This window comes from Schistocerca piceifrons, chromosome 1 (genome assembly GCF_021461385.2).
Source record: "Schistocerca piceifrons isolate TAMUIC-IGC-003096 chromosome 1, iqSchPice1.1, whole genome shotgun sequence".
Lineage (NCBI taxonomy): Eukaryota > Metazoa > Arthropoda > Insecta > Orthoptera > Acrididae > Schistocerca > Schistocerca piceifrons.
Window position 1 is genome coordinate 879969813 of NC_060138.1, and position 16376 is coordinate 879986188.

General features: G+C 41.8%; 1 non-coding gene across 1 annotated transcript; it reads right to left on the reverse strand.

Annotated features, from left to right (window-relative positions):
* Nucleotides 1–6144: 6144 nt before the first annotated feature.
* On the reverse strand, nucleotides 6145–6228 carry Trnas-gga. The gene is given in 2 exon segments: nucleotides 6145–6179; nucleotides 6189–6228. It is a non-coding gene; the product is annotated as a tRNA-Ser (tRNA).
* Nucleotides 6229–16376: the final 10148 nt, after the last annotated feature.

Genomic DNA, 16376 nt, shown 5'->3' on the forward strand with positions numbered 1-16376 from the left:
GCACTCATTACTTCATGAGTATAAAAGGACTGAAGACCACAACAACAACAGTGCTAACGGCAATGCGCGGTGTGTGTGTGGGGGGGCGGGGGGGGAGGGGAGGGGGCGTCGCATGTTTGTACCAAGACGCATGCCATGCCTGAAGACACCCAGAAAGTCGAACATCTACAAGGAAACGGAGAGCTTTGCATGTGCTATGGGAGCGATGAGGTCTGCACGAATCATCTGTACTTGAAGATGTACTGCTGGAAACAGTTTAATACGGACGAGGAATTTTGACAAAGAGAACTGCCACACAAATTCCTGGAATGAGCCACAGTAGTGTCTGGAGAGTAATGCATCGCAATGCAGTGGACCCATGCGATCTACGACGAGGTCAAATGGTTCAAATTGCTCCAAGCTCAATGGCACTTAACATCTGAGGTTATCAGTCCCCTAGACTTAGGACTACTTAAACCTAACTAACCTAAGGACATCACACACATCCATGCCCGAGGCAGGATTCGAACCTGCGACCGCAGCAGCAGCGCGGTTCCGCACTGAAGTGCCTAGAACCGCTCGGCCACAGATGCTGACTTATTTACATGCACATTATTTATTTCCTGCAAGGAAAGAAATAGGACGAGGCTGATTGCTGGGAAGTCACGATGCAGGTTTTATTTACTTTACTCTTCCATGTAGTGGCTCTTTTGTATCGTATTTACACTGTCCCCTTGGATGTTCGTGAGAGAATGTGGATACAACATGATGGTTGTGAGCGTGGGATTAATTTGAGATGTACCGTTTAACCTGTGGCTCCTGCAAGACGCAATTTCCACCCCCTACACTACTACAGAAGTCAGACAGACGCTCCTAACATTCTAAAGAGAAATGCATGAAAAACTTTCAGCAATAAATATCTTCTGGAGTCGTCCGCTGTAAGGAAATGACACAAAAATTCACAAAATTTCTTACGTAACTAGTGGGATACTTGGGTACTGGAGAAGTGATATTCACTGTAAGAAAAACATGAAACTAACGAAAATTATTATTTATTTTGCAAAAATTCTGAGAAATCACAATGGCACTTTTAGTTATGAACTGAACACGTTATTTCCTGGTTCTTTTCGGAATGTGAAGTTACCTCTCAAGGATAGGATTCGCTAATGAAATTTCTATACAAAGTTTAAGATTGTTATTGACTTGGCAGAATGGCTGAGAGCCGCGCCTACTCAACTTGAATAATTCTCCGTTAGAATGTTGCTAGGTACGGTCGAGGCTGTCGCATGTGAAATGCAGAGAAGTGTACTGTTGTGGAGGAAATACGGGGTTCGCAAGAGCTGTAGCACACAATACCGTAAGCTGCGATGACTGCTGTCTGCGCCGCTCGCTGCTGACAAATAAGATAACTCTCGCTGTATCTGGATTGACATTCGCCAGTGAAATTCTCCCTATGCCTTGATGAAGTCAAGGACTCCTATTCGCCCCTAGTCTAACTATTGGCGTGGCACACCGGTCAGATAACCAGTCCACCACGATGCCACTCAAAAATTCGCTCGCAGGCGTTTAACTATAACTCTGTCCGTTCACACCGCACAATAAGTGTGGCGGCCAACATAGTGAACAACGCTTAATCGCAAGGACTCAATATAGAGTCGCAATTCGATTCGCTCTCGACAGAGGTGCTCTCCCAGGGAAGTACTGAGGACAGACTTGTTCCTCGCTCTTTGAGTACACGTACGAGCGTGCACGCTCTCGTTACGTGTTCTCGCTCCAAGAGCGACAACGGAACGGCCCCTCTCCACGCCAGACGTGAGGGGGTATATCTTTCGGTCTCTTCCATTAGTCCTTCAGGTCAAGGCGTCAGAAATATCGTGTGCCAATCAGCATTGCTCTTCTAAAACGGGAGAATGACGTTTCGTTTAAGGCGACCAATCCGGAAATCTGTATTATCGGCGTTTGGCGTTTGCTGTCTCCCTATGAAAATCTCTGAAACTGCGTGCTATGTGTAAAGAATGCATAGGCTGGCCGCTCCCACACATGTAGCGGAATTTGCTTTTAAGCTGAACACGGGGTCGTTCCCCCTTTCACTCGGGCAAACGCTGTCTGCTCTACAGGTGGTCACCAGCCGACGTAGATGGGTTGGGACCGGCCTCCTGGCGTGCGGTTGCCTCTCTCGAACTAAAAGCTCCTGTGACCGTCGTGTCTGGAATGTATGTGTGTACGTCAGTCTCGAGTATTTCAACCATGGTGCGCACTTGCGATTTATTAGTTATTTGCATATCGTTTACATGAATTCATACAACACTGATTTTATCTTGTAGAGTTTGGGTTCGAATGAAGCGCCTTGATGTGCGGAATATGATTGTGAGGGCGGAATATGTAAGCAATGAAGGTCGGGAGACCACGTCGTCTTACACGGTGCACTGCCTCACTTCAGTGTGGATGTCTGCAACCACCTCAATATTGTATTTCCTGGTTGCTGGATTAGAAAGGAGGGGTCCTATTCCATGATCTGCCAGGTCACCTGACCTCAGTCCTCTTGATTATTTCCCATGGAAATATCTAAAGTCACTTGAGTGTGAGAACCCAGTGGATACAGAGATGGAATTAGTTGCCAGAATTGTAGCAACTTGTGATGTGATTCGAAACACACCAGAAACATTTGTCAGGATGCGTCAGAATCTTGTTCGTCCATGTCATGCTTGCATTGAGGTTTGATCGCCGTCGGTTTCAGCACATTTTGTAAAATACTGTATAAATGGTACGTTATTATGTGAATGGCGGAATTTACAGTTAACCGTAAGCAATGTAAATAAAGTATACACTAATGTGATTTCATTCCTGTTATCTCCTTAAGCTGGCTTCTCCGACCCCAGTTTCCCTATGTCAAACTTATCAGTGGAGCATCCTCTGTTTCCTGTTAAATTTGTGCTCGCTCTTATGGAAACACACTGTATATACTGAGTGGTTCTGTGATGATGTTACATACAGGAATGATGTAAAAGTATAAATGAAATGTATTAATCTGAGGTAAGGGATCCTGGTCCGGAAACGACCGAGTCGAAGGTTGTAAGTGAAACTCTTTCTGATACCTCTGGCAGTGAAGTAATTGTATCGATGCTGTTAACGGGTGGCAGTATGAACCAAAACAATAAATAAACTCCAGTAATCATGGGATCTAAAAAGCGTATCTTAAGAGCTATGAGCTCTTGTTGATATTCGATACTGTGAAACAGATGTCTTATACTGCAAGTTCTTTGCATTTCATATTTCTGGAGGAGATAGTACGGACCGAAACAACAAAAAAGACCAGTAAATAGACTACGTTTCGTATTACAACTAGTCTCAACAGCTTCCTTAAATGCATTGCTGCAACTATTGTACGAAGTGACATTCATGACAGCAACAAAACGTAAGTTTGATAGTAGACCCGTTGTGTATTTCTCCTTTTCATCCCTAATATAACGGGTGTCCCGAACGTATGAAAGAATTTGAATTTTGAGGCATGTTTTTCAAATGACAGTTGGCAGCCGCGGTTTTTTTTCATTTTTGTTATTTCCGATCCTTTCCATTAGTTGCCTGATAGCTTCTGTGCTGTGAGCATTGTTGTTTGATGTTTATTTTCATCATTGAGCAAATGACAACTGAGCAACGTATCCAAGAGGTAAGAAATTGAAAGTCCCACGGCAACCGTTCGTGAATTGCGTGTGACATCGGACGTAATGCTGCTCCAACCGAATCATCAGTTCGGTAGTTAATCCGGAAGTTTGAGACCGTCGGTTCTGTTTCAAATGTTAAGAAAGCAGGACGACTGCGTTCTGTTTGAACGCAAGAAAACATCGCTGTCGTCCGTGACAATGTGACTGTAAGTCCCAAAAAATTGGTTCGCCGACGAGCTCAACAACTGAATTTATCACCAAGCTCACTGCATGAAATCCATTCAAAAGATCTAAAAATGCATGCGTACAAGATTCAACTTACACAAGAGTTGAGACCTGCAGTTCATTGAAACACGACATCGATTTGCTCAGTGGGTCTTGGCTCGACAAGCAGAGAACGAGAACTTCACAAAAAGAATAATTTCCTCAGTGGGAACGTCAATTATTAGAATCATAGAATTTGGGGTAACGAAAATCCGCGAGTGACTGTGGAAGGTGAGATGCATCCACAACGCACCATCGTGTGATGTGGGTTCTGCACAGCAGGAATGATCGGCCCGTACTTATTTTGGAAATGATGAAGGAGCTGCCGTCACTGTGAACAGCGACCGTTACCGAAACATGCTTTCTTATTGGTTTGACTCTCTTATTGATGAAAATGACGATTTTTGATTTCAACAATGTGGTGCCCCACACATGCAGTGAAACGATTGGTCTGCTGAGTGAAAGGTTTCCTCAAAAAATTCTCTTTGCGTGGCAACCAGGAATGGCCTGCCATATCATGCGATCTTACACCTTGTGACTTTTTTGTGGGGATTTGTAAATCAAAAGTGTACGTGAACAAACCACAAACAATACATCAATTGAAGCATGAAATTAAAAGTGTTGTTAACGGCATCCCGCCAGATGTTGGTGAACGCGTCATCGCGAACTTCAATGAACGCATTTCTCCTTGGCAATGTGTTTGTAAAAAAATTCAATAACATTTTCAATAAATTTTGTATTTTCTATGCCACTTTAACATTCGTCCCCACCTGCCGCACATCCATAACTAAACATATTTCCGCTGTAACGTCAAGCCTCTTATTCGTGTTTATCTTCGATAAGAAAAAATGGTTCAAATGGTTCTGAGCACTCTGCGACTTAACTTCTGAGGTCATCAGTCGCCTAGAACTTAGAACTAATTAAACCTAACTAACCTAAGGACATCACACACATCTATGCCCGAGGCAGGATTCGAACCTGCGACCGTAGCGGTCGCTCGGCTCCAGACTGTAGCGCCCAGAACCGCACGGCCACTCCGGCCGGCTCTTCGATAAGAGTTATGTACTTGGGTTCTAAGTATGTTCACGATTGAAACGGATTTATGGATATAACGTTTTATACGGATTTTCTTTGCGCCTTCAATAAAAGTACGACACAATCTATCGCCACACAGCAAGAGCTACATTCTAAGAAGCAACCTACACCCGCGTGGAGGTCCAGCTCTGTTTCGGCTGCAGTGGTGAGGCCACGCACTGCCCGTCACGACTGCCTGATTACCAGTTCTGGCACGAGGGCCACGCGCTGCATCAGAACAATAGCAGCGGTCGTCCCCACTGGACATCAAATGCACCAGCGGGCATCTCTGTGGCGCTCCGAGTCACGAGCAAGTGCAGGAGTCGATTGTTCTGTCGGATAAATATTCCGAGTTGTGCTAAATTCTCAATTCAAATATTTTACTTAGGGAGATCAGTTCTCTGCAGCGCATTAGAACGACAACCACGAATGTCCTCTCGGTCGTACAAAGCGAGGGAAATGTGGTAGCTTTGTAAGTTCAAAAGCTCTGTTTCTCCGCTGACGTTTACAGGGGGAGGGCGCCTACTCGTCTTCACCCATTTCAGCAAAATACCTGATGTACACAGGCCTTGGCCGCAACTGAAGTGATAGAAGTGAGAGCTCCAGTAGTTTTAGTTTTGGCGGGGGTCGGGCGAAAAATGAGCCATTAATGTTAGCATAGTTTCAAGGCAGCGACTGGCGTTACAGAACGGTAATCCGAGGGTCGTGAGGTCTACTCCCTATCAGAAAACTTTTTTATTTTGAACTTTTACGTTACTTACACTACAGACAAACCGAAATAACGCTAAATATAGTTTATTTATTAATAATTTGATGAAAGGCATGAAAAGGAAAGAAAGAGAAATTTTCTGTACGAGTACGTGGCAAAGTGTAGCAATGTTTACATTACTTCATAAAAACACAACATTAAACAATTTGTTTTTAGTTTTGTGATGAAGCACTAAGTGCAGGAGAATAAATGTCTTCAGTTAATTAACTTGTGGTAGGATGAGGTAAACCACAATTACACGACAAGATTTTTTAAATTCAAGGTGGTTTGTGATGCAATATAAAACTGATTGGTTCAAATGGCTGAGCACTATGGGACTTAACTTCTGAGGTCATCAGTCCCCTAGAACTTAGAACTACCTAAACCTAAATAACCTAAGGACATCACACACATCCATGCCAGAGGCAGGATTCGAACCTGCGACCATAGCGGTCGCGCAGTTCCAGGCTGTAGCGCCTAGAACCACTCGGCCACTCCGGCCGGCTAAAATTTATTCCCACCCCCTTCTCCCCCTACCCTCTCCAATCGCCGTACACAAACGCATTCGCTTGTGCAAATCCGCAATATTTATTTTTACCGTCAGGTACACAATTTGATGAAAAGTTCCAAAACTTCACTTTTCTCATGGAGAGAGAAAAAGAAATCATCACGAGAAGACTGCACAAAATACATTCCATGACCAGTAGGTGCTGAAATAATGAGTTACGCGTAGTTGGCTTCCACTCTGTGCGATGAGAGAATCAGTTATCAATGTGAACCAAGTTTTTTCCTCTATAAAAACTTCAAAAACACCAAGTAATTGGAAAAACGTGTTTAGAGCGAATGCAAGATGCCAAAAAAATTACTTCTTCCCTCTTTTTACGCTGAATATCACTGTATAACGTGTAACTCATCGACTGTGAAACAATAAAAGTTTCGAATTTTATATACGAGGTTGTCTTTGCACCTTACACCCTTTTATGGAAATGTACCAGGTGATCAAAAAATCAGTATAAATTTGAAAACTGAATAAATCACGGAATAATGTAGATAGAGAGATACAAATTGACACACATGCTTGGAATGACATGGGGTTTCATAAGAACAAAAAAAAAAAAAAAAATACAAAAGTTCAAAAATGTCCAACAGATGGCACTTCATCTGATCAGAATAGCAATAATTAGCATAACAAAATAAGACAAAGCAAAGATGATGTTCCTTACAGGAAATGCTCAATATGTCCACCATCAGTCCTCAACAATAGCTGTAGTCGAGGAATAATGTTGTGAACAGTACTGTAAAGCATGTCCAGAGTTATGGTGAGGCACTGGCGTCGGATGTTGTCTTTCAGCATCCCTAGAGATGTTAGTCGATCACGATACACTTCCGACTTCAGGTAACCCCAAAGCCAATAATCGCACGGACTGAGGTCTGGGGACCTGGGAGGCCAAGCATGACGAAAGTGGCGGCTGAGCACACGATCACCACAAAACGACGCGCGCAAGAGTTCTTTCACGCATCTGGCAATATGGGGTGGAGAGTCATCCTGCATAAACATCGTACGTTCCAGCAGGTGTTTATCAGCCAGGTTGGTGATGATGCGATTATGTAACATATCGGCGTCCCTCTCCCCCGTCACGGTAGCAGTTACAAAACCAGAATCACGCATTTCCTCGAAGAAGAAAGGCCCGATAACGGTAGATGAGGTAAATCCAACCCATACCGTGACTTTCTCGTCGTTCAATGGAGTTTCCACGACAGTTCTAGGATTTTCGGTAGCCCAAATTTTGCAGTTGTGGGCGTTGACAGACCCTCGGAGCGTGAAGTGAGTTTCGTCGGTCCACAACACGTTACTCAACCAATCGTCATCTACCGCCATCTTTTGAAACGTCCACACCGCACATGCCCTCCGCTTCACTAAATCGCCAGGTAACAGTTCATGATGCCGATGGATTTTGTACGGATAGCTTCGGAGGGTACGCCTCAGTGCCAACCAAGTAGTAGTGTATGGAATGCCGGTGCGACGTGCGACTGCACGAGCGCTGACTTCCTCGTGCATAGACGAACCCGCTACAGTCTCCATTTCATCCTGAACTGTCTCAGCAGCCTTACGCCTTGTGCTCGGTCGGCCACTATGGCGTCTATTGTCTATACAACCCGTGGCTTCGAACTTCGAAATCATTCTCGCCACAGCTGCATTTGTCAACGGACCTTTAGCCGTTCGAATCCCCTTCCTATGGCGATAGGATTGTAACGTTGAACTAGCACATTCCCCATTCTGATAATACAACTTCACTAAAAGCGCCTTTTCAGGTAACTTCAACATGCTGAGACTGCTGGCGCATCTGATTCTCTCTCTCATTACAGCTCCTTTTATACACGATTGTCATGCGCAGTCACTGACGTTTTACTGTCCAGCGCCATCTGTCGGACATTTTGTGAACTTTGTTTTTTTTTGTTCTAATAAAACCCCATGTCATTCCAAGCATGTGTGTCAATTTTTACCTCTCTATCTACATTACTCCGTGGTTTATTATTTTTTCAAATTTATACTGACTTTTTGATCACCCGGTACTTGCAATCAAAAATTTTCGTTGAAATTTCTTTTCATGCCTTTTATAAAAATATTAAGAAGCTCAACAATTTAGCATTATTTATGTGTACTTGATTGTAAGTAATGTAAAAATTGAAGATAAAAAAGGAAACAAGTTCCCACATAGAGACTCGACCCCACGACCTTCGGATTACGCTTCCGTACACTTTCCACTAAGCCAACCACTTCGTCGAACTACACTGTAAGTGACCCATGATTCGCCCGACCCGCGCCAAATATGCTATTTTTCTAAAAGCTTAGTCATCTGGAGCTTCCGCTTTAGTCATTTTCACTTCTGGCCAAGCCCTGCATATTCCATAAATTTGGACGACATCGGTGACGACGAGTCCCATTGTTGTTACCTGAAACACAAGAACTTGCTGTGTTATTTCTTCACAAGGTGCGAAGAACCACACTACTAAAAATTTTCCAAGAAGAAAATGGAGATTTATGAGATCTTTTCCAGCACTATTTTTGGAACAATATCTTCAATTTTGTGTGAAACTAAGAAGGGTGCTTGCCCCTCTCACCCCCCTTCCCGCCCCCTCAATCCCCCCTAGGATCCGAACTACAGACTTTTTGTTAATTACTGATTTCTTGTAGAGTTCTCGAGACAGTTTTCTACAATTCCGCTGAACTGCAGGTTTTGGACGATTCTAGTGTAACGAGGAGTGCAATGCGAAATTATAGTTTTAAAAATAGGGTAGCTACAGAACTTACGTTGCTTTGGGTGCCTTACTGTTCACGGGAAATTACCTCGTTGCCTTCGGAACAGCCGCGTTTTTGCGCTGACCTAAAATAGAAGCAAATGCGAATCGCTGTTGAAATGGAGCCCACTGTGTCTTCATCGTCAATTCCCCGCAGCTGCTCTGGCTGCGTATAGTCAGAAGCAAGGGGACAGAGTTTTACATATACGGCAGCTTCAACATTGCGCGCTAGTCAGAGGTGTAACATCATTTGCTTTTCTATTTCTGTCAAAGTATTATAGATGACAATGTCAGCAGAACTCCTGGTGGTGTCGTTTAGCGGTATTCTTTAATTTTCGGTATTGATCATCATTGGCTACCCGCAGAAGGCACCAGGAAGTAAGTTCGTTAGGATAGTCGCAGGTAAATGTAATTTGTGACGCAGTCCAAACCCACACAAGCCTGTTTGCGTCAACTTCTGTGGTTAACTCCCGGATGATTCGCATCTGTTGTAATGACAGAGTCGCCGCAACTACAGCGTTGCATGTTTTCTGTATGATAGTTGGCAACAGCAAGATCCTCAACGCATGAAACTTCACAGTCGGCGGTTTACATGTACTAGACCTTTTACGTTCTTCGCTATCATTTCTCCTCAAAAAATGGTTCAAATAGCTCTGAGCACTATGGGACTTAACTTCTAAGGTCGTCAGTCCCCTAGAACTTAGAACTACTTAAACCTAACTAACCTAAGACCATCACACACATCCATGTCCGAGGCAGGATTCGAACCTGCGACCGTAGCGGTCGCGCGGTTCCAGACTGTAGTGCCTAGAACCGCTCGGCCACCCCGGCCGGCATTTCTCCTCAGTTTAAAATATTCTTTCATTGTCATTTGAAAGAAGGGAACCTGAGGTTTAGAGTCCCGCTGGCGACGAAGTCATCAGAGACTGATGACGACCTCTGGGCACAGGAGGGGAAAGAATGCAACCGTTTCCTTTCGGAAGGAACAAGGGCAGCGTTTGCGTCACGTGATTTAATAAAATCATGAGAATTAAATTTGCATAGCAGGACGATGATTTGAACCTCCTAATCCAGAATGCGAGTCCATTGTTTCAATCATGCCATTTCACCAGGCGAATACAATTTTCGGGAGCTTTTTTTGAGGACTATAAGAGATGAGCAAATGCAAACCATTACTGATCATTTGTACGGCATGGATTCTTTATTACATTCAAATGGCTCTCAAAGATGTTGCTTTCGTAAATGTAATAAGATTTCCTTGAGTTGCAGAGAGATACATTATCGTCATTCGGCAAACTGATGGTATTATCCTTTTATGATATGGACGAACTCTCAAAATGTAGTACGGCACTGTATAATAAAGTAAGCTATGGAACAAACATGGAGCAGGAATATCTGTGGAGTGAGCATTGAGATTCGTAAGACAGAATTTTAATCACTAACATTCATTGTTTCCTAAGCCACGTGACTTTTTGGTACTTTCATTTTACGTGTCTCGACTTCCATTGTACCAGCAACAGTTATTCAACGTTGTTGTTACTAATAAATTAATCTGTAAAAACAATACAAATAGATGTAATTTTCAAATTTCTATCCTCTGCTCAAAATGTAACCACTACAAGTTACGTGAGGTTTACTGTTTACTGTTGGTATAGCGACATGCGCAGTGCGCTATTTAGGATTGGGCAAACGTTATTCGTGTTCGAACGGGTACAAGATTTCCCGATACGCCGCAGCACGCGATGCAGTATCGAATTTTTCGAACAATCATGTGATATTTGACTCTCGCGGTGACTTTTGTCCAAATTTTCATAGCCAAACGAAGAGTGAGAAATAGGTAAATGGGGTATCAAATTGATCAGCCTGAGGTCTAGTATTGCAAAATAGGGTTTACTTCGTTGGTAGTAATCAGCGTAACTGAGAAACTTAGTGATCTGAGGGAAAATTGAAATATTTCGCGAACAGCTGTTGCTAGCTACGTAAATGAAGTGTAAGAAAGTTCGTCTCTTCGAGGCTTAGCTACTTAGCACATAAAACGTTCAAACGTTACGTTGGTGTGATGTATAACAGTCATCATTGTTTCCTTTGGATCAAGTGCCTAATTCAGGACCTTTCTAGAACAGCAGACGATAGGAAAGAAAAGGATATATCAATAAGATCATGCTTTATGAATAAAACTTAAAAATAAAGAAAGTGGAAAAATCGGTGAAATGTTTTGTGAAATATTTTGTCTAAAAGTAAGAAATAAAATAGATTACAAAGACATTTGACGCACCTTTAAGTAATGTTCGAAACTATGTACAGCAAATGAGGTGCGTCAAATGTTCTCTATTCTATTTCATGTCTTAGTTTTAGACAAATCATTTCACAAAACATTTGACCGACCTGTTTCCTATTTTTTCTCCTCATGTGTTTACTGTGTTCGGTTCTTCAGTTTCTTATTGCGGTCCATTTTCTCGAATTTATAGTATTTGTTACTCACGTCCTTTAGTGGAACGTGGATAACTAGATTTGTGTTATTATGAAATATGTTCCTACATAGTCATCTCTTTCCTGGACAAATGTTTTTACTTCTACGATTCTCTAGGCATAGTTTATTCGTTTTGAAAGTATTAAGTCGTGTTGGTTGAACTAGTGGAATTGAATCGGTGAGTTCAGTTATAAGTTCTTCCTGCCGTTCTCTACAGTAGGAGTATCTTGTTTTCGATTATGTTAATTCAATACGTTTATTTAGCAAGTTCTTTATTTCGGTTTCTGAAATATCCAGAGTGGCTAAGGAAAATTTCTGCAAAACTCGTATGTAATCATTAACTTTGACAGAAACCTCTGGTCTGCTGTCTTATAGACAAATCAGGTTTAATCCTTTTCATTGCTTTCTGTAATTCCTTTACTGCAGAATTCATCTCCTTCCTACATTTACATCGCCAGTACCCCAGCAGTGTTTCATAGTTTCCATCTCGTCTTTTCTTGGGTGAAATTTTGACTGCTTTTTCCGATACATTTAGAGACTTTTGTGATTCGATCGATTCCTGTCCTATTACTTTACCACTGTTACTTACGTGTTCTTTTTCTTAATAAATTTGTTCCTATTGTGAATTTATTTTCCACTGGTCTGGGTTAGCTTGCTTACGCCGTTTCTTCTCCCCCACATACTATTTCACTCTGAGTTTCGTCTCTACCATTTTTCCACTAACCTTAATTACACTCTGCAGCTCATTACGAGTTACTGCAGACTTTCCGAACTTTTGGTTATGCCTACTAGTGCACACTCATGTTGATCAATAGCTAGAGAATCTGGAATAACTGAAAAAGCATGAAAACTCTGGTATGCTGCAAATGCTATCGTCGGATCACCAATGGCTTAATTTGTTAAAGAACACGACAAATTAACTTTATGTCAAACCCCAAGATGTTCCTTTAGGAGAAGATATCTTAACGTACGTTTGTTTTGAGTCTTCCTTGCTTTTTTTGTGATGGTAAAATGAAGAGGTGTAAGTGGTCATACGGCTGTTTTACATGCTGATGGCCGGCCGAAGTGGCCGTGCGGTTCTGGCGCTGCTGTCTGGAACCGCGCTGCTGCTACGGTCGCAGGTTCGAATCCTGCCTCGGGCATGGATGTGTGAGATGTCCTTAGGTTAGTTAGGTTTAACTAGTTCTAAGTTCTAGGGGACTAATGACCTCAAAAGTTGAGTCCCATAGTGCTCAGAACCATTTGAACCATTACATGCTGATGAGCTGCAACACATTGTAGTTACAGTATTGATCCTTAGAAATTATTGAATCTGAGCGTGTTATACATTGATATACGAATGCATGAGACATAGAAAGTTGGCTTAATTCAAAATCGGCAATTTGGTAAATACAACCCTTTGATATACTGTTTAATCTAGAGTAGGCGTAAAATTCTTAGCCTCTTAATATTAGTGTTTGCTTAAAATATGACTTAGGCCTATATTTGCTTCCAGAGTCCATCCCCTGTTAACCTTATATCGGGAGAATCTGACGAGCTCATGAAACCTGCACTTGCGCTGTACGTTCTCTATTACTTTCAATTATGTGTTTGATCTATTCCAATCTCTGTCTTCCCGTACAGTTTTTACCTTCTACAACTACCTGTAGTATAATGGGAGATATAGTTTTTACCTTCTACAACTACCTGTAGTATAATGGGAGATATTCTCTGATGTATTAACGCATGTTATGTCATCCTGTCCTTTTTCTTGTCATCTTATGTACCTTTCTTCGTTGATTCGGCAGTAACCTCCTCCCCCTCCCCCCCCCTCATTCCTAATTTTCAACATCTTTCTATAGCACCAAGTCTCAAACTCTCCAATGTTGTTCTTTCACAGTTTTCCCCACAGTCCATGATTCACTATCACAGAATGCCCTGCTCCAAGCGTATGTCCTCAGAAAATTGTTCGTACTTCTATGTGTTTAATATTATCACAGACACGACGTTCTGGAAATACTGTAAGTCGAGATCTCTGCGAACCTGAGTGACTTAATTGAAGAAAAATAATGTCATGGCAGTAGTTACGCTGCTGGCTTTTCATTTATTTCGCCTATTGTGAAACACTCCAAATGTTCACAGTTAATTGTAATTTAGCCTTGAAAGAATTCGCAACTTCGAGAATGGTTCAGAATCTGTATACTACACTGTAATGCTACTTTAATACTATGTACCTATATTTATAATAAATGCTGCGTACACCTGCTGTAGAAAGAACCTGCATATCAGCGGGAAAAATTTTGACGGAGGGTAATAAGATCGTAACAGTCTTCTTTGTATGACTAAAAGATGAGAGAACATTAAGATTAGTTCGCCCATAGAAAAACAGAATTACTGCTGAAATAACCAAACTTGGACGAGTAATACATCTAATCACTGCAAACTGTACTATTAATTTTCGATACTGTACTGGAGAGGGCACAGTTTTGTGTCTAACGTGAACGATAGTCAGTGAAAAAGATGAAGGTATTCATTTATTTGTATATTGTACTGTTTTCGTTGTAGAAATCAGTGGGAGCCTGGCGATGACCTGAGAAATTTCCAGGTCGAATCCCGATGGTGACGAAGTTCCTTAGACTGTGCGTCGATATCTTTCTTTAAATTTCGTACCTCTCCACAATGTTGTAAGCAGAGGAGACAAAGACTGAAGACATGATTGATGTTATTCTGTCTGCCGAACGGGATACTGTTCGATTGTCGGTACCCTAGTGCTGTTTCGTGAGGAGAAATACCAATTTCCATTCGTTTTCTTCCTTTTGTTCTAGAGGTGCCCAAACAACATAGAGCAGACGTGACGCGGTGGCAACAGGTGTTGAATCTTCCATATTAGACATCTGCTATGCCAACCCAGTTTTGCACATGCAAGCCCCTATCAGATTATTACTTCTATTATTATTATTATTATACTTACTATTATATTTTATGGTTACTATAAACCGAGCCTCCAAAACCGTGAGCGTCAGTAGAACAGAGTACTAGATGTGTCTTATATTAGCCGTGACGGCTATAATGGCTTATGGTGAAAAAGCGCTCATCTGCTTTTTACCCTTCTCACATGTGTCATTCTCACTTCAAGGAACCGAGAGGAGGTTAGAAGTAGCAGGCCAGATTCACCCCACGAGGAGAAGAGTTTTCGTAAACGGAATCGTGACTCACATAACCACGTCAGTGATCTCAGAACTGTTGTGAATCATTCTGGTTACCCAAATGTGTGTAGACGGCAATCGGCAACGGCAAAATAAACTTAATTGTTTCTACCTCGAATCCACGTAAGCGTAGCTGAAACTTGAGACAAAGAGGAAATTAACGTATGAATAATCTTTTTTCCGTAAGGAAGACACTTGCAGCCGGTCCCATTTCACGATTAACTGTTCACTGATTTCGCTAGGTTGTTTCTTTTAATAATATGTAAAACTGAAAAAGACCGAAGTCTGAAGTAATGGTATGAAATAAAGCAACCATAAGTTACTCAAAAGAGTGGAATGGAAGTCTTTTTTTTTCCTTGCAGTTTTATTCCACTTCTCCGTAGACGATTTCAGACTGCGAATCCAGTCCCTATGTAACTTTTTGAAATGCAGAGCTTGTGAGAGAACAAGAAAACGTCCTTTTCATGAGTAATAAACGCAATGATTCAAACAGCCTGGAAAAGAAGGTAGATGAGCAAGCGAGCAAAACATTGTACGGGTTATTTGTTTACTAAATCCCATTAAACCTGATTAGACACAACTGAGAACTGACCGGTTGTTTGTTTGAATTTACTGGAGTACTCATCAGGGTTTTTTTGCAGACAGAGCTGTTCGCTAAGTTAAATTTTTATAGCAATTGACAACAAATAACACTTCGCAAAAGGACGTGGTTAAATCCCCATGAGGCAGCCCTGCAGAAAAATTATGTGCTCTGGAGACTTCTCTTTCACAGCTAGCAAGTCAGGAATATTTCAAGCGATTGGATGTTGTCTTCCCAAACTTTTCTCAGTACGTACCAGTTCAGTGACAGTATGCATGGTGTCCTCATCAAACGTTTACTGTTCATGTGGCTTGCCATAAGCATTGTTGTTCCTACATCTAAGACAACGCTGACTAACGCTCTCAGTCAACATTCCGACATTGAGATGATGTGGCAGGCTTGCAATAACAAAGCATTTTACTGTCGTCTAACATGCTAGTTGCCTTATTGGTTAGATTTTTAATAAATTTCTTTCGCATAGGTCCTCTTCCAAAAGTATAAAAATGTAGCTCGGCAATGTCCGTGCCCCGAAAGAAGTCTAGCTGTCAGTGAGACATTAATACTTATATTTAAGTGAACTATTTTTTAAAATTTTTCACATAAGAAGCAGAGGCCGATTTGCTGCCAAGATCAGCTGGGAAGCTTGGAGGAGTTACTGAAGCCACAAAACACTGTTCATTCTCACTACACATTTGTACATAGATGACTGATTTGTTTTTAATTATGCCTTTCTTAATTTAAAACTGGAAGTTTATAGAACGCAGTATCGCAAGATAAACCTGTGATCTCAAACAAACGCATACTCTGCGTCAACTTGTGTTATGCTGAAGGTGAAACCAGCAGCGGCAGCAAATAGTATGGGAAAGCTGTTCCTAGTTAACTCATCACGATAAATCAGTGCAAACCTTGTCTGCCACAGCTTTTTCCTGAAGTGCTTTGCTGATTTAAATAATAACTGTCGGTAGTTTGGAAACTTCACGAGCACCCACCCTTCCTGAAGTCTCGGAACGAGTTCCCCAAATTGTCAAAGAAACATGGAAACGCATGTAAATTACTGGAAGGGCAAAGATTATCAATGCTGATTAAAAACTTATCTTTATGAACAAAATAGCCA